Source organism: Theropithecus gelada, chromosome 8 (genome assembly GCF_003255815.1).
Source record: "Theropithecus gelada isolate Dixy chromosome 8, Tgel_1.0, whole genome shotgun sequence".
Classification (NCBI taxonomy): domain Eukaryota; kingdom Metazoa; phylum Chordata; class Mammalia; order Primates; family Cercopithecidae; genus Theropithecus; species Theropithecus gelada.
Window position 1 is genome coordinate 62,889,932 of NC_037676.1, and position 18,222 is coordinate 62,908,153.

General features: G+C 42.8%; 1 protein-coding gene across 1 annotated transcript in view; it reads left to right on the forward strand.

Moving 5' to 3' along the window:
• The first annotated feature begins 58 nt into the window (after positions 1-58).
• CHD7 (chromodomain helicase DNA binding protein 7) overlaps positions 59-18,222 on the forward strand; it is a 188,602-nt gene continuing 170,438 nt past the window's right edge. Inside the window, exon 1 of the mRNA XM_025394664.1 lies at positions 59-414. The gene's annotated coding sequence lies outside the window, so the exon portion shown is untranslated. The remainder of the gene's footprint in view (positions 415-18,222) is intronic.

Genomic DNA, 18,222 nt, shown 5'->3' on the forward strand with positions numbered 1-18,222 from the left:
GCGGGGCCCGGGCTCGGGGCGCCCCTCTCTGGGCGGGGGCGCGGCGCCGGCGGCGGGCGCTGGACCGGGGCTCTAAAGTCTACGGCTGCCTCAGCAGCGGCGGCGGCGGCGGCGGCGGCAGCGGCGGCGGCAGCGGCGGCGGCGCGGGGGTTGAGCCGTGGTGGTGCGGACGCGCTCGTGCTCGGGAACTATCGGATTAAACTTGAATCGAGTGAAATTACACAAAGGAGCGCCGCGGAGGAGGCGGCCCGGGGACCCGGAGACCCTGAAACTCACCAGAGCCCCGTTCGCCCCCGGCCAACTCCGTGCCCGTGGATTCAGCCCCCTGGCCGCAGCTGCCGAGCCAACTCCGGAGCCCGCTCTGCGTTTTGTTTTCCCCTCGGCACTAGGCAGCGGAGGAGCCCGACCGACCCGGTAAGCGCGAGAGTTCACCCTGCGCCCCCGGGAGGGGCGGCGGCGGCGGCAGCAGGAAATCGCTCCGGGCCGGGGCCGCGCGAGGAGTTGGGATCGAGGAGTTGGGCGTGTGCGGGGCGAGGGGCGAGGGGCGAGGGCGGGAGGGGGCCGGGGCCAGCGCAGGAGCGCAGCGCCGCCCGCGCGGTGTCGCCAGCGTCGCCGCCCGCGGGGCCCGAACCCGCGCCCCGAGCGCCGCCCGGCGCCCCAACTTTTGCCTGCGTCCGCGGGGCCGGCGGCGGCGGGGGCGCGCGGTGTGGCCGAGGGTCACTTCCTCGCATGTAAATGGCTTTTTGTTGTGCTGCCGGCGTGGGGGGGGGGGGTGGGGGGGACAGGAGGGAGCGTGTCTGCGCGCGGGGGAGCGCGAGCGCGTTTCCTCCCGCCGGCGCCGAGCACGAGTTGCCGGCTCCATTCGAGAGAAAAAGGAAGGAGGAAAAGTTGGGCTCCAACTCAAGTGCGAGCGGGCGATGGGCGCGCGGGCGCGGGGCGGCTGAGCAGCGGCGGCGGCGGCTCGGGGACGGCGGCGACCCCCGCCTCCCGCCCCCGCCCCCCGCTCCGGACAGACCACGCCGCGCTGGTCGGGAGCGGCGGCCGCACCGGCGCGAACAAAGTGCGTCCCTCCCGGCGCGGCGGCGCCAGCCCGCGCGGGGACCGCCACCGACCGAGGTGGGTCGGCGGCGGGGAAAGTGCGCGGGGCGCCGCGTGGGGCGGGGGCAGCGCGAACACGCGGCGCGGGAGGCGTCCCGAGCCCAGCCAGTGCCGGTCGCGGGCGCGGAGTTGTGAGCCCGGAGTTGGGGGCTCTTGGGGCTCCCCGGCGGCTCCTAAGTGCGCGAGGAGGAGAAGAAAGGGAGCGGGGCCGGGGCGAGCGCCGGGAGGCGCGGCAAGGAGGGGACCCCACCTTGCCGAGCTGGCCGGGCCGCCGGCGGCGGCAGCTGCATAATAGCGACTTTAACCTCCCAACGCAACTCGGCTCCCCCGCCCCCCAGCCCGCCGGGGGTCAGCGCCGGTGGGGGGGGTCACCAGGTGGCCCCCGAGGTGACCCGGGTGCGCTCTGCTCTCGCGGAGAGCCGCGGCTTGGAGCGTGAACGGCCGAGGTGGCTGGAGGCCAAGCGGTCAGCGGGGAGAGGAAAGGAGGGCGGTGGGGAACGCGTTGTTTGTTTGGTTCGCACCGGGGATTGGGCTCGCTGGGGGCGCGGGGCTCGGGCGGGGGCGCGGGCACCGGCTGGGCTGCGGTGCTGGGCGGGCGCGGCGGCGCGGGGCTGGCGAGGTCGCGGGGGAGGGGGGGTGGCGGCGGATCCCGGGCGGGGGTGGGGGCGCTGGTCGGGAGGCTCTGGGGAAGGAGCCGCCGGCCCCGAGCAGCCATCATTACCGAGCCGCCTTTCTCCGGATGGCTCTGCTTCGAGGGGCCCGGAGCCGTGGGAGCGCACCCCAAACTCCCGGCCGGCCGCCCGCTTTGTGAGCGCCCCCGTGGAGCGAGCGGCGCGGAGAGTGCTCCTGCTATGGGTCGGACTCTTTTCCTGGAGGTCACTTTTAGAGACTGTTCACGCCTTGGTTTAAACTAGTTTTTTCCCCCCTCTTCTGAACAGACAATGGACAAAAGAAAAGTAGCAACCCACATGGAGAGAGTTTCCTTTTGAATTGCTAGAATTAGATACACTATCCAGCGCTCCACTTGCTAAGTATACTTTTTAGTTTCCCATTGTATATTATCTAGCAATCGATTTAAATAAGTTATCTTAAAAAGTGTCTCTTTTGGGGGCTTAATTTGTGGAATACATTACATGTCTTAATTTATTTTTAAAGGATTTCGTGAGGCCCTAATTTTTTATTTTCTAAAAATTTTAATTTAAGCCGTCTTTGCAGTGCGCGATACCTTTCTAAAGGGTTGAGTGTTATTTCACCCCAATTCTCTTTCGGTAAGGGAGGGAGTACTCAGTATACGTAGCAAAGAGGAAACAAAATACGTGTCTTCATTTCTTCACTGATCTTGTCTAACGATGTCAAAAAATATCTTAGTGACTGTGACCTTAGCAGCATTGGTACCTGATTTATCCCAGTTATAATTACGTTTAGATTGCAGTAATGTCTAAGTACTAGGTAATTCCTATTTCAGAAATAACTTGAGCAGTGATTTTACGAAGTTGAATCCTTCTCCCAGCCCCCAGAGTACATCTGTCGCGCAGTGTTTTTGTCTTGCTGTTGCACAACAGAAGCCCTCCAGTCTTTACCCTAAAATGGCAGCTTTCATTTGACTGGGGCCCATTCATTGACAATGATAATAAAGAGGCTGAAAGCTAGATGCTTGGGGCATGGAGTAGGACTTGATTTGCCTTTCTAGGTGATAAGTAGGAGACATTTTATGTCTTCCAGTTTGCTCAGGAAAAGTTTATTTTCCCTGAAAAATCTGTCTCGTGGAAAAAAGTTATAAAGTAAAATAATTTGGAAATGGGTAAGGGCTTGAGCTGCTAGCAAATTTCGGAAGGTAAATTTTCTTATTTTGCCCAATAGTGGAAATCTGGCATTTTCTCTTTTTTGGTAATCTGCTGATAAAAGGACATAATGGATTTTTGTCAGGCTTGTAACAGGTGAATTTCCTCATCTTGGCACTCAAGAATTGGGATTGTTTTCTAGCACTGTGGGTTTTATTCTCTTTATATTTTCTAATTTTTTCTCCTGTGCGAGTCACTAAATTGAACCATGATGAATTGTATCCTGGGTTTATGCTTTCGAGATTCAAATGAGTTTTCAGATAAGAAATAAATTATACTTTTAAAAGACTGGTATATGAATTTTAAATTGTTATATTCATTTAATCAATGGCCTTAGTTTTAAATTAGGTTTTTTTTAAAAAAATTACTTTCTTTTGTATGTCTTAACATAGAAGGCAGAATAGAGGAATGATAGAATGGTTGTAGAGGTGATGTTTAAAAACCCAAATATTATTTTCCTCTTTCGAGGAAATAATTAACTTTTTTTCCCAAGTTGAAAATACAGAAGTCAAATTTATAACAATGTATTCAGTAACTTAGTTTTAAAATAGTACTTTCATAGATTCGCCAGTATTTGGTCTAGTTTTTCATCAGTTCAACTTACAGAAACATTTCCCAAACTTTTTTCATAATGAGTCTTCTAGGTTAGCCTTACTTTTATTGAGTTAAAATGAATACCATGAAGAGTTCCTTTATAATACAGTAACATCAAGGAAATATTACAACCGTTTCTTCATACAGATGCGAAGTCAGTAACGTTATAGTTTTTAAGCAGTTAGGTCAAAATAGCAGGAATATTTTGTTATGAGAGAATATACTGTAAATGCTTCTGCGTGCCTGCTGTGTAACCCATAAAAGCAATGTAAGTGCCGAGTTAGTGTAGTTCTCTCAAACCTAATATTACAGCATTGTGTTCCACATGCTTGAAAAAGTTTGCTTGCCACACAGTCACTATGCCTTTAGTTAATTTTGATTCAGCAAACCTTGGCAAGCCTTCCATGGTTAAAACAATAAAAGGCAGTACTTTCCCTCAGGGAGTGTACTGTCTCAGAGAGAGTTCTATAGGTAAACAAATATTCACATTTGATTTTTAAGATAAACTTATAAGTAATAGATATCTTTCATCTTTCATTAACTAAATACAACCTTTTGGGTTTGATAGCAGACACCATGGCCATCTTAGAAACATCTAATATAAATATGGCATTGCAAGAATAAAAATGTTTAGTCAGGTCTGAGCAAATGGCTCTTAAAACTTCACCTTTGTAAGACAGTGATTCTTTTTCAGCAAATGATTTCTACATATAAGTAGTAAGCACATAGTCACATAGCTAAATTCACCGAAAAGGGTGGAGAAGGAACATCTTAGGTGATACTAAGATGATGTCAGGAATATATTGGCTCTATGGGACCCTTTCAGTTGTCTTGGTCACCCATGTGTTCATATTTGTGTGTCTTAAAAAAAATGCATTCTTTTCATGCGATTGGAAATTCAGAATTTGGCATTTTTCTAGACAGGTTTCCAGAACCACTATAGTTTCATTAGTTCAGGAGATAAAATTTTCCCCTTTATCTATAAAACTTTATTTAGTCTTAAAAAAATTGTTGACATTCAAAGGTGAATGATTTTAAAATAGAAAAGAAATTGAAAATCAATAATCACTTGGTTTTTCTACAAAAAATACAAAGACAGAATGATTTATTTCAATTTGGGTATCACTCAGGTTGCAGTGATGGCAGAAGTCCATAGCTGATTATGGTGGTTGTTAAGAACTGGGAAGGTAATTTAAAACACTGACTATGTGTCCGTATTTTACTTTTATCAATATATTAAAAATTTTAAATGAAATCACATCTGCATATAAAAAAGAAATAGAAACAGGAAGTTGTAATGATATTGTCAAATAAAAATTCATTTTATACTCATTAGAGAATCATTGGATATTTAGAGTGTGAGGACCTTAGAGAGCTAATTGAACTTTCTCATTTTACAGATTAAGAAAGTAAAGCCCAGAGAGATTAATTAAATGAACTGCCTCTGACTGGCCACCTACCGTTGCAGAGCTTATCTCAGTTACAGTTGTCTTCCTAGTGCCTAGCATGGTGCCGGTGCAGGAGGGATGCTGGCCTTGTCTTTGTTGGCTCTGTGAGAGTACAGCTCTTGCTCATGTTCTGACTCAAAGGTACCTTCTGGCTTTAGAATCCTACAGCATAGGACAACATAGCTCTTAAAGGTGTTCCTAAACCAACAATAATTTGCTTCTGTTTTTGGAGGTTTTATTTTTTAAACTATGATTATCCAGTTAGAAAAATGCAGAGATAATTACTTCAAGATTTGGTAACTGTTTTCACTTTAGATGCATGTATTGATCACCATAACTAGATTCCTGTTGCTTTTTAACTAATGTTAGGTGACTGACTGCAAACGTGATTGTTTTTTCAGAGGAGGATTTTTTGGGGGTTTCTGTTCTGCTTTTACTTTGAAACTTAGAAATATCTTTTTAAAAGTAAAAAATAATGTAGATATTTATGAGGAAACATAACTTGGCAGTAAAGGCTGGTTCACTCTCAGGCTTGTTTGTTTATGCTAATGTGCAATCTAAGGCACTTTTTAAAGTGACCCTTTGAGCCTTGGTTCCTCTGTGCACGTCAGGATTGGTTTTCATGGCCACAGAATCTGGACTGTGATTAGTCTTCCTGTTTCATCTGTGGTTTTGCTCATTGATTCAGCTGTTTGTTGGGTACCTGCAACCTGAAAGATGCAATGCTATGAATTGGCAATATAGTGATGACATGAGAGGAAATGGTAAACTCCCACAAAAACGGGCTACCTTAAGGTCATAAGTGTGATGCAGCGGGTGCCAGGAGGTATGAGAGCTTGGGACTTGGGGATTCGGTCAGTTGGGTGGGGTATTACCCCTTAGGAAGTGGCTTTAGCATTGCCATCTGAATGATGGTAGAAGAAGGGGTGAGGGCACTTCAGGCAGTGCCCCTCACCTGCAGGGAGGCTGTGTGTTTGAGGCACTCAAAGAACTGCAAGATGAGACTCGAGGTAGGCAGTATCCAACTTGGTCAGGGCTTTCAGGATATCAAATTTGGGATTTTTGAAAAAAGCAATAGGAACCACTGATGAACGTTAAGCAGTGTTCGACACAAGCAGAGTTGTGTTTTGAAGAAGATTGAATTGGTGGGTGCAGAGAGGACAATAGGTTGGAGACAATGTCCTGCCTGCTTTTGTTGTGGTCTGTGGGATGAGGAAATGACAATGATTTGGACTAGATTGGTGGTGGCCTTGGGAATGGAGAGAAATGGACAGATTTGAGAGATGTTTAACAGTTTGAATGAACAGGACTTGGGGATAGATGCGCTTTCAAGAGGGAGATCTCAGGGCATATAGGTTTCTAGCGTGTTCCCTGCTTGGCTGGTTGGCTGCTGATGCTATTCACAGAGGCAGGAATCAGCTTTGCTGAAGATTTGAGAAGGAAGCTCATGAGTTCTTGTAGCATATGATTGCGGTAGCTGATAATGGACCATGATAACATTGTTTTATCCTTTGCATTGCTAGTGATATTCCAGAACTTAAAAAAAAAATAATCTGCTAGCTTTAACCAAAAGATATTGGCATGTGGGGAGTCCATCAAGGAATGTGAATGGGTTCAGTGAAATGGGAGACGGGAGGGAAGCTTTACTTGCTGAACACATAGCACTTTGCTTGTTACTTGCCTGATACATAGCACTTTGTAGGAGTTTGCTCATTCCAGGTTAAGCATAGAATCCTGTGGTAACCAGACCTTGGCACATTTTCTTCTTCTATATCTCCGCTTATGGAGGCTGCTTTCTGTTGCTAGTCACATATTAGGGCAAGGTCTTTGGGTTCCCGATATGTGGCTGGCAGGTCCCCCATGTTCTCAGGGCTGCAGTCTCCCTCGGAGAGAGTTGTATTTTAGAAGATGGTTGTAGTCATACAGAGGCAAGGTAGGAGTGAATACATTATTTAAATAGATGTGGAGAAGAATACCAGTGTTGATCAGAATACTTACCTGGTTTTTAGTGGAGTATATGTATAAACCAGTTTAATAAGTAAATTACCTTCAAAGTTACTTTGTTCAATTATTATAAAAAGTAGATTGTACAGCATGGTTACTGGTGGCAAATGAGTGATGCTGTTACACCCAGAAAAGCTTCTGAATTGCTGACTTTAATATTATATAAGATAAATTATGAAAATCTGGAACATTAATTTTGAAGCTTTTTTTAGGGAAGTATTTGTATTTTTGTGTTTGCCAGCTAATATGGGTGATAATGTTATCTGTTTTGTTATAGATCAGATTTTGTTCTTGTATGCATAAAGATAACCTTCCTGGGACTCAGTGTCTTTAATTAGGGATCTGTTTCAAAGATACTTTTATTGTCATTGTGTGTTCCTCATGGGCCTTTTTGGTGGCCATTGTGACTCAGTCAAGTCCTCTGGGTTCCTTTCTGTCTTGCCTTGGTTGTAGGGACATGCTTCATGTGAAAGTTTGCCTTCACCTGCAGGAGTTTTGAGTGATGATTTGAATACGTTTAAATTCAGGAGAAATTGTAATGTTTCCATGTGTGGAATGGCAGGAAAACTTGGTGCACTAACTTCAGCTTCAGATGGGCTTGTGCCAACTACTCTGTGGCAATTTGTATCTAATACTATTTGTTCAACTTGCAATTAAAAAAAAAAAAACAAAAAAACCTTTAAAATACATTCTGTCATTAGGTCCGGCCAGCAGTGTGTTCTTAGGGTGTAAGAGATTGTTACTAAGAGGTGTAGACATTGAATGGAAAGGCGCACACAGGCTCCTGTGGATGTGGCTTTGATGGAGGAATAGAGGGGAAGCTTTTTTGGGGCCTGCCTTCTCTCCTGGTATCTGCAGTGCCCGAGGAGGCAGCAGAGGTCATGTGGTGGATTTGAGTTTTCCACGATGTATTTTATCAGGATGAGGTTGGGCAAATAGCCACCTGCTGCTGAGCAGGAACCGTATGCGACCTGAGTTTCCACACTCAGCCTTTGTGTAGGGAAAGGCATGGAATTAGACACGTGTTAGTTTGGACACATCACCTACTTCCCTAGTATCCTCAATGGAAAACAGTCAGGTTTCTATACCATATTTGCAGTATGTCTAAAAAAGCATACATGGGGCCTTAGTGGTTAATTTTCCCTCTAGTTCTGCAGCAAGTTTGGGGAACTACTTTAACTTATTAGAGGCCGCTGTCTCCTCTTTTCATCATTTTGAAAGAAACCACAAACATTTTGTTTATTATCCATTTTCGTTTTGTTTCAGTTTCGAGATGGAGTCTCACAATATTGTCCAGGCTGGATTCTAATTCTTGAGTTCAAAGGCTGTTCCTGCCTCAGCCTCCCAAGTAGCTGGGATTACTGGCATGCACCGTTGTGCCCTGTTACATAAACATTTTAGAAATCTGCTCTGTTGATATTTAAAACATAATTAGCAAATGTGCATATTATTTCAACACACCTAAAAACTATTAAACATGTTTAACATAATACTAAGCAGTCAAATAGTGAGAAGTCCCTTGAAGAATTAAAAGCATGCCTTTAGTTTCCAAGGCAGTGCTTGCTAGCATACTAAGTGAATAATAAAATCAGTTTGAGCACAGGAATATGATAAAAAAAATACCTCAGTTGGTGATGTATTTTGAAGTGTATAAGCCTAGCAATTATTTATGGTTAGAACTGGCACTATATTGAAATTGTTAAGCCCACGTCCTTAAATAATTTTTTAAAAGTCTCTGTTACAGTGTTTTATGTTCTTGTATACTTGGCCTTGTTTGTGCTTGAAATTTTGCTTTCACTAATTGCAAGTGTACCAATCTTGCAAGAAAAGTCGTGTATGCTCATCCTAAGAATTTCAAAATCTTGATTAACAGTGTACCCCACCCTTAAATATGTGTTGGGCCAATCAAGTAAAATAGTGCAGAAATAATGAAACAATATTAAAAATAACAGTAATAACCATAATGACCGGCTGTTATTTCCAGCTGGGTTCTCAGCTGAGTGTTGTCGTGGATCATTTCATTTCCTCATCAGAGCAACTCTAATAGGTAGAATTATTATTCCCATTTTACAGATGAGGAGACTAAAAGGGATGAGAACTTAAATTACCTGGGCCATACATTTCTAGCACGTGGTGGAGGAGGAATTTGAATCCAGATTAGCTAGACTCCACAGTCTGAGTTCATAACCATCGTGCTGCTCTTGTCACCTAGACCAGCTCGGGAGCTTGCATTGTTGCCGTCTTAATAGACAAAGGTGTGTTAAAAATACCCATGCCATGCTGTGATGCTGCCTATTGCTATGTTTTACCAGCCCAGGCTATTTTTTTCTGTACTTTCTTTGTTGGTGCCTGCTGTAGTTGTGGGGCCATATGTCACGATATGTCTTCGTACCTAAAGTGACCAGGTCCTTGCCTTTCGCACTTAAGGCCCTTCTTCTCACATGGAGAAGGGTTGTTCTTGTGGAGGTTTCCTTCTGAGGTGGCTGAGAATTTGAGTTTTGATGTCAGATCAGGTGTGAATCATAAAAATGGATATAATAAATTCTCCCAACTGCCCAGAGTTATGGTGAAGATTAAGTGAGATACTCTACCTAACACATTTGGTATAGCATATGGCATATTTATTGAGTAGTTACTATTTTTATTAGTTCAGTTTAATCATTGAACTTATCAAATCATATGTATTGATTTTACTTTTGGTTTAAAAAGTCCTTCAAATCATAATTCTACAGATGACCGGACAAGAATGAGTGGCCCAAGACGGTGACTGGCTACACAGTTTTCATTTTTCTTCAGGAGAAGACATTTGAAAATAACATCGTTATGTACCTTTGTCCATCAGTGCAACCGGATGTTATTTTCCTAATTCTCTTGTTGATTATATATATAGAGTTGACTCAGATATCCCAGGTACTAAAAGTGACAGGTTTGAGGGAGCGCTTCTTCATCTCGTCATGAAGATGTTCATCTCCTACCAGAGTTATGGCTGTCCTTCTAGTGAAACAGTCATTTCTTTTTTGTCCCAAATCTACAATTCTCCAAACATGGTGGCTAGATGATCAGTGTTGTGGGCATGTTTGATCAGCTCTTTGATATTATGTTTTTCTGATTTAGACCAGAGGCCATGGGGTGTTCTCAAAATCTATAGAAACTCCAGATTCTCAAATCTCAGAACCTCTGATTCCTCAGCTCCTTCCCCCCAAGTTCTCTTTACTATGTAAAGAGGAGACAAGATGGTATCTGAAATGGGAGTAGGTTTGGGTTGGGGGCAGGGATGTGAGTAGCAACTAGAACATAAGAATGTTTTGTAGGAAAGGGAAGGCTCTGAGGTAGCCTACTTAGAATCTTACTGCTACCCAGATTGGCAGGGAAATGGAAGAGATGGAGTATAGACGATTTTCATTTTATTCTATTCTATGTCTTTACTTGAAAATGACTTGGGATAACAAAATAAATGACACAAAAAGTAAATAACTGATAAGTGTGGATTTATGGGAGATCCTTGTACTATTCTAACTTTACTGCAAGTTTGCAACTGTATCAATATCAAAAGTTTTAAAAGAACAGTGACTCCAAGGGGTTGATGTCAGTAACTAACATTTGTGGAGCATAGAGTTTGTGTCAGCATTTTGCTAAACTATTTACATGAACTATTTTTACTGAATCCTAAAGTAGGATTAGTCAAAATGCTGAGGTAGGAACAATAATTGCTATGTTACAGGTGAGGAGGTTGTTTAATAAATTTGTCTAAGATCATAGCTTTTAATGAGTGGTGTTGGGATTCAAAGCAAGACAGGCTCATTTAACAGCCTGTAGCATTAACTGCTCTGCAGAAATTACTTTGGATAGTCCCATCAAAATAACCTAGGTCTTAGAAGGATAGGAACAACAAATGTCATGATCTTACACACCTGCACTTTCTAGCACCAGCTCCTGGAGAAAAATCGAGAGGCTGAACGGTGTCTGTTAACAGATTATAGTCAGTGAGGGCTCTTTCCTCAAATGTTGTATCTTATCAATGGCAGACACTTTCAACCTGAAAGACACATGCTTGTTACAAGACTTACTAGTGCTCCAACCCTGTTTTCACTTATCAGTCTAAGACGTAGCCGACATCAAAGTATTCAGCTTATTGCAGAATTGACTTCCTCAAAGTTTCTCTCAATGTTTATCCAAGATGTAGTTCACTTCGCATCTTTATCTCACTGCACAGGACTAGAGTTGCCTTCGAAAAAACTCAGGATACTACTTGGCTCTAGATCACAGTACTTGTTATTCGTATTTGCGTTAACTTATGTGAATATGCAGCCTCCATGAAATGTTTGCATACTGCTTCTGTGAACACACAGGACAACAGACTGTCTTCCACAGTCATACGCCCAGTCATATTCTCAAATAGGTATAGAGTTCAAATATAAATCAGTAGTCTTGTAGGGTGGATGGATATTCCTTTGCCAGGGGATTAACAAAAATCCCATGTCTTAATACTGCTTTCTCCCATACAAATAGTCTGTGATGGTATATTTTTGGATTTTGTATATGTTTATACTTTTTTTCTTTTCACAATTGAATAAACTGTAGACTAGCTTCAGTATAAGCCTCCACCTAAAATGTAAATTTTGCTATTTTTGGTGCACTTAATATTTTAATATATGTCTTAATTGTGTTAATTTTCAGAGCTGTGTTTATCACCAGATTTAGTATGTTAACTTTTCAAGGTTCCCACTTATTAAAAAACAAGAATAAAAATAAACATCTGGGCTGGTGTATGAAGCAAACCTCCAGTTTTATAGGGAACTTTGTGGCTACGCTGGGGTGCTGAGAGCCTTCCATTTAGCTGCTGAAGGCCGGCAGGATAAGCAGAACTGTCTTATATGCTGTCAAATACATTAATAAGGACACAATTCAAGGACACAAGTAATTTCCCCACACTGTGGAGCGCACAGGTGGTGATACTGCTGTAGCTGAATTGCTGGCTGGCAGGCAGTACTGCCGTAGCACCACAATGTTCATTTGTGTTGTTGGTTTACTGTTGTCTCAGTGTGGTGAATGGTTGGGCTATAGGAGTGGCGCAATACCCAGGCTGTACCTAGCAGAATGGTTGACAGTCAATGACTCCCTGTCACTTTCTGCAGCTCAGTATTTCCAGGACTCAGGGAGCTGCCCATGTCATTGGCATCATTCTTCTTCTTCTTCTTCTTCTCCTTCTCCTCCTTCTTCCTTCTTCCTCCTTCCTCCTTCCTTCTTCCTTCTTCCTTCTTCCTTCTTCCTTCTTCCTTTTCTTCCTTCTTCCTTTTCTTTCTTCTTCTTCTTCTTTCTTTTTTTTTTTTTTTTTGTGAGATGGAGTGTTGCTCTGTCTCCCAGGCTGGAGTGCAGTGGCGTGATCTCGGCTCACTGCTGCCTCCACCTCCTGGTGTGCCTCAGCCTCCCGAGTAGCTGGGATTACAGGTTGTGCCACCACTCCTGGCTCATTTTTATATTTTTAGTAGAGACGGGGTTTCGCTATGTTGGCCAGGCTGGTCTTGAACTCCTCACTTCAGCTGATCCACCCGCCTCGGCCTCTCACAGTGCTGGGATTGAGAAGGTACAGAGTTGTTTTGCAGAAATAATGCATCCATTGGTCTTTAAGGAAGATTAGAATGGTGAGCTGGACTGAGGTAACTTTCTTACCTGTTTTCTCCAAGAAACCCATAAAATGGGTTTGTTTTAGATTGTTTTAAAGACCCTGTGGAATTTGTAAAAAGTTTATCTGGTAAGCTTAGAATGACTGAAAAAATAGATATTTATTGGGAGTTAGAATTACACAGTCACTTAGAGTGCTTGTTAAAAATGTAGATTCCTCAATTCCACACCAGATTTATTGAATTAAATCTCCCTGGGTCATCTAGAATCTGAATTTTTATCAAGGTACGTCTGATGTACTCTGAAACTTACGAAGCAATGTGCTTAGACCAATGTGTTATGTAATGAATGTACTTCGGAAATACGAAAAATTTAGAAAATGGCAAGGAATATATGTTTGTCCATCATTCATGTTATAAGAATTGCAAAAATTCTTACAATGTATTTTGGAATATTGAAAGTAATGTTATTCTCTTACACGTAATTGAATGAATGTGGCTGCTGTTTGACACACCAGTTACTGTAAAGGTGAAGATGGATGACCGATCAAGAGTTTGAAATCATAGTCTTTAAAGGTGGCGCTAAAAGGGTAGAAGATCGATTGCTTTGTATTTATTTGTTAAATTTTATTTTCATTTCTACCACTGAGTAATTAAAAGCTTGTTCTGTGTGTAGTTCTGGTTTAAATGGTAGATGTCTGCAAAACTAATAGATTTGTTAAGCTACAGTAACTATTTTGGGGCAACCATTTCAAGCCAGTGTTATTTCCACGGGCATATAATACATTTAAAATGAGAATCATCTTAAAACGTAATTTAGTGAGTGGGTTAGTGTTTTCTTGGAGGACTTGTTAGCATAATTTTGTGTAAGACAGGATGCTTATATGAAAGGCATAAAGGAAGCACATAAAGCAGCTTTTTTCCTGGCCCTTCCCCCCATTCCCCTCCCTTTTGGATAGAGGCCATACTGACCACTCCTCTTCCTGACGCCTCAGGTTGTCCTGGACCTTGGCTGAAGGCATCATTAGGGTCCTAAGCTTTCCCTTCCATGCTGCCTCAGTTCCTTATTCCTTTTCTTCCTACCCCCTAAATATAACCTGTTCTCAGGGGTTTGATCCTGGCATCCTCTGGGTCTAGTTCAGGCCCACAGCAGCCTCATTTTCTACTAACTTCTACGTCTGTATTCTTATTTCTTATGTCTCCCCCGAACTGCTATCCTTAATGTTCCCAATCTGTTTAAAACCGATGTCATCGTAACAACTTCTTCCTTCAAAAGCACGAAACAAAAGTGTGAAACTTCAAGCCCAGCCCTTTCTCTTGAACTTAGGCTCTGCACTGCAAGTCTGCGAGTCTGCTCTGGTGGTATCAGGTCCTGGTGGCCCAGCTGATGGGCTGCTTCGGACTCCACTTCCTGTGTCCTGGACTGTTGGCATCCTTGTTCCTTCCATTATGTTGTGCCCTCCCCAACACCCCCTTGGTGGTCAGAGTGCAGTCCTAGGCCTACTAGGCCATTATGGTCACTGTAAACTTGCATAGGTGGGGAGAGTACAGCAAAGACCCATGTTAGGGAGAGCCTTTCCTTGCTTCCTTCCTGCTCCCCTGTGGAACAAGTCCCTGTCTGTGTGCTGCGCCCTTCAGACCTTACCACCCCATTGCTTCTGCCGCTCAGCCCTCCTTGGGGCACCTGCAGAGAGAGGGTCCCCCCTCCAATTCTGCTCCTCTGGCAGTGCTTGTGGGGTGCCTTCCACAGGCAAGGTCTCTGTTGCTGCTGAGCCCCAACAGTTTAGTGTCCAGGTTCCCTGTCTTTGGCAGGGCAAGGTTGCTCTGTGCCTGTGGCCTGTTCTTCCTTGGCCTCCTCTGCGACAGAGGTGCTGGCCCCTGCTTGGCCCTCTCCTAGCTGGATTAGAATGTGGGTGGGGAGAGGAGGTGAGTTATTCTGGCCTCCTCAAACTCATTACCACATTCCTGGCATCTGATTGGAACACATTTTCCCATGGTAGTGTTATTATGGTTAGGCACTGGTGGGACACTGTGGGTTAGCCCAGTACTTTTGTAGGTTAGCACAACAATGTCAATAGTATAATGTTATATCCGAGGGAAAGTGATTCAACTAGCAGCTGAAGGCCTTTTGGGGAGGAGCTGCTTGCTCCTGTGAGCCCCCTGGGGAACTGTCCTGTAGAGTGTTATACCAGCACCATGGGTGGTATGACATTTGGTGGCACATTTGGTGGCGCAAGCATCAGAGCAGTCACCTGCTTTGCCAGTGGGCCCTCGGTGGGTTTCAGAAAACTGGGCCTATCCAAACTCATAAGCGTGAACTTTTACATAAGAACCATGACCATGGCAATTCTAAGGACTTTAATGAATGCAAAGGCATGGCCACTAACGACAAGGAAAGAATTCGATAATGTTTTCAGATTTACATCTCTAAAGAGCAAATGGCAATTTTGGTGTGAGACTTATTACAAAATCTTTTTGGCTTTTGGAAATGTAGATGTGCCTGGTGAAAAATGTTACTTTATTAACTTTTTTCGAAGATAAATAAGAACTATGAACAGGCACATCTTTAGGCTGTTGCTACTAACTTGTCGGTATAACTTTAATGTGTGAAGGTGTGCAGATGTGAGATTATGGCTTTGTTAAGCTCTGTGGGAGATACTAAAAATGTTACTCCTAGCTAGGTAGAGCAGGTTAACACACTTACGACCCTGTGGAACAGGACAGCACAGTCTGTAATTAAGTGCTAAGAAGGTGTGATGTGGTATAGTCATTGTATAGTGGAGAAAGAAATCAGGAAGCGTGACTTGCCCTCTCCTTTGATAAGTTAGAGGAACTGAGTGATAATGTGAAAACAATCATGGAGAGGCTGTCAGCCAAGGGTCCTGGCAGGGAGCAGGTGGCCAGTCCAGAACATCCTTCAAGGACCAGGGCAGGAGCCCTTTGTCGCTGGTGTCCTCCTGGGAGGGCAGCTTTGCAGGAGCTGTGGCCCCCAGGGAGAGCAGCACAGCCACTGCCACCTTCTGTCCCCTCCCCACCTCAACATTTAATTCAAGGACCAGTCTTCTGGGACTCAAGGAAGATCAGTTAGCCTGCCCTGAGGAGAGGGGCAGCAGGTTGGATAGGTAGGGAGAGGTTGAGCAATGGTGAAATTGGAAGCTTGGACTGAGTGAGATTCTGACTTATATTATGTGATGGAAATGGAGTTGAAAGGTTAGTTTGGCAACATGTGATGGATTGCAGTTGAAGAGAAACTAGAGGCAAAAAGTCAGAGGCTGTTGAAATAGCCCAACCAGGAGGTGGTAGAGCTTTGGCTAGCCAGGGAAAATGGACTGAGAGAGGAAAAGATGCAGCCATGGACTTTCAGGGTGTAGGGAACAGGGACAAGGAGCTGCTCCACAAGGCCTGGCATGGAACGAAGAATAGCTTAGAAAGCCTCCTTTCAAGAGAAGTAAGGTTGACATTTGAAACTTAGATTTGATCCAAAATGGGAAACATTTGAGCAGGGAGAGATGTATAAAAAGATCACCTTAGACAGGTTTAGAAATAAAGCTACTCCACTGGCAAACGTCTGCAACTTACAGGTCAAGAAAATAGGTATCTAACAATTAAAAACAAGTTTTAAAATAAACTTCTTATAAAAATGATTTTGAAGCATATAATTTGACATTGTTTTTATAAATATCCTTATAACATTGGGTACAGTCAGAATAATATGTCAATTTGATATTAGTATTATACTTTCAGAATAAAAATAGTACAATGATAATAGCACAAGAGGGCTACAGAAATGCAGGTACTAGAAATTGAAGTTTATCATTTTAGCATACTTGACCTTTCTTTGGGATGTGTGTGTTGTAACGTTGGGAAGCATTGTCTCATGTTTTATGCTTAAACAACTCTAATACTTGTGTATGGGTCTATTAAAAAGGCACATCAACATGTTCTGTGAGAGAATACAACAGAGAAACAATTGCAGTCTGAAAGAAAAGCAGCCAAGGATATAAGTAGGTAATGTATAGAAAGAAAATGTAATTGTCAATAACCACAAACATTTCCAAATTATGGAATAATTTAAAAATGCAAATTAAATTAAAATGATAAACTTCTCCCCCTTATTAAATTAGCTAAGACTTTAAAATATTTTTTATGCTGCTAGAATATGGTGAGACCTGCACACTCACTGTTGCCTGAAGTTTCATAAGTATAAACTTTTTTTTTTTTGTAAAGAAAGTAGAGACTGTGTGTATAAAGATCTTTACAAATGGCCATTCCTGTTGTATCAGTCATCTATCCCAAGGAAAAATGGAAAATCCAGTCAACTGTTATAAGCCAAAGCATTTCTTTTTGACATTGAAAAACTGAGAATGGTTAAATTTATGTTACAGTCATGCTAGAATATCATGCAGGCACTGAAAATCATGTTTTTGAAAAATACGAAGCTTAAAAGAGTACAAAAGAACATATTAACTGTATCATGAATAGTTTTATACAAATTACATTTTTACTTTTTAATTTTTTAAATATTTCTATGACCAGGTGTCTACAACAATACAAGTTAAATTATAAACATAAGAAAAGACTAGGGGAAATATATCAATTTAAAAATTATTAGTTTCAGGGATTGGCAGTTTCACTTAGTTAAAAGCTACGATTCCACAGTTAAACAGATGTGGTTTGAATCTTCCTGACCACTTAACTAACTGTGTGACCTTGGATAGTGACTTATTAGTTCTATATGACTTACTAGCTCCAAGACCACAGGCCAATTACTTGATTGATCTAAGACTCAGTTTCTTCAACTGTGACATGGGAGCAGTAACAGTCCAATAAGTACAGTAATGCTCCAACAGTGCTTGTTGCATCATTAGCCCACAACTAATGTTAATTATTTGGATTGCAGGTAGTTTTTTTTTTAAACTTCAGTCTTTCCACTTTTTAAATATTCTAAATTTTATACTGAAAGGATTGTAAAACTCAAACTCTCTGATACTGTATATGGAAGGAAGGACTCTGACAGGTTTTCAGTAATTTTGTGGTATAGGCAGAGAAATCTTTTTTTAGGTACCATAATTTTCCATAATTTTAACCAGTGATACATCTGAAACAATACTTTCAAATTTTGTGTGTGTGTGTTTTTTTTTTTCCTTTTCTAGATTGCTTGGCAGTTTTGGCTTCTTTTTTTAATCCCAAAGAAATTTTGTTTTACAGTAAGTTAAGTTTAATTGGAACCTCCCCCACTTTTTTTTTTTTAAAGTTTCCTGAAATCAAGGAACATAAGAATAAGTTTTAAAAATTTTCTGTAGGTGAAATCTGAATTTGATTAATATTAGCTGCATATTTAGCACTCAGATTTCAGACCTATTTAGTGGTAACTTCTGTGCATCTCACCTAATTGTTTAAATATGTGAGCATGATTTTGATATTTGGGAGGTTGAAGAGAAGCCTCTTGAGACTTTTGAACTGAAGTTAAACAGCTTATTCTGTCTTGGAGTTAGTTGGTGTAGGTTAGTAGGAAGACTTTAACATCTGGGCTCTTTCACCTTGGAATTGTATCTTTCTCATAGAGGAAACACATTTGAGCTGCAGACAGCCTGGAAAAGCTTTCAGGCTATATTT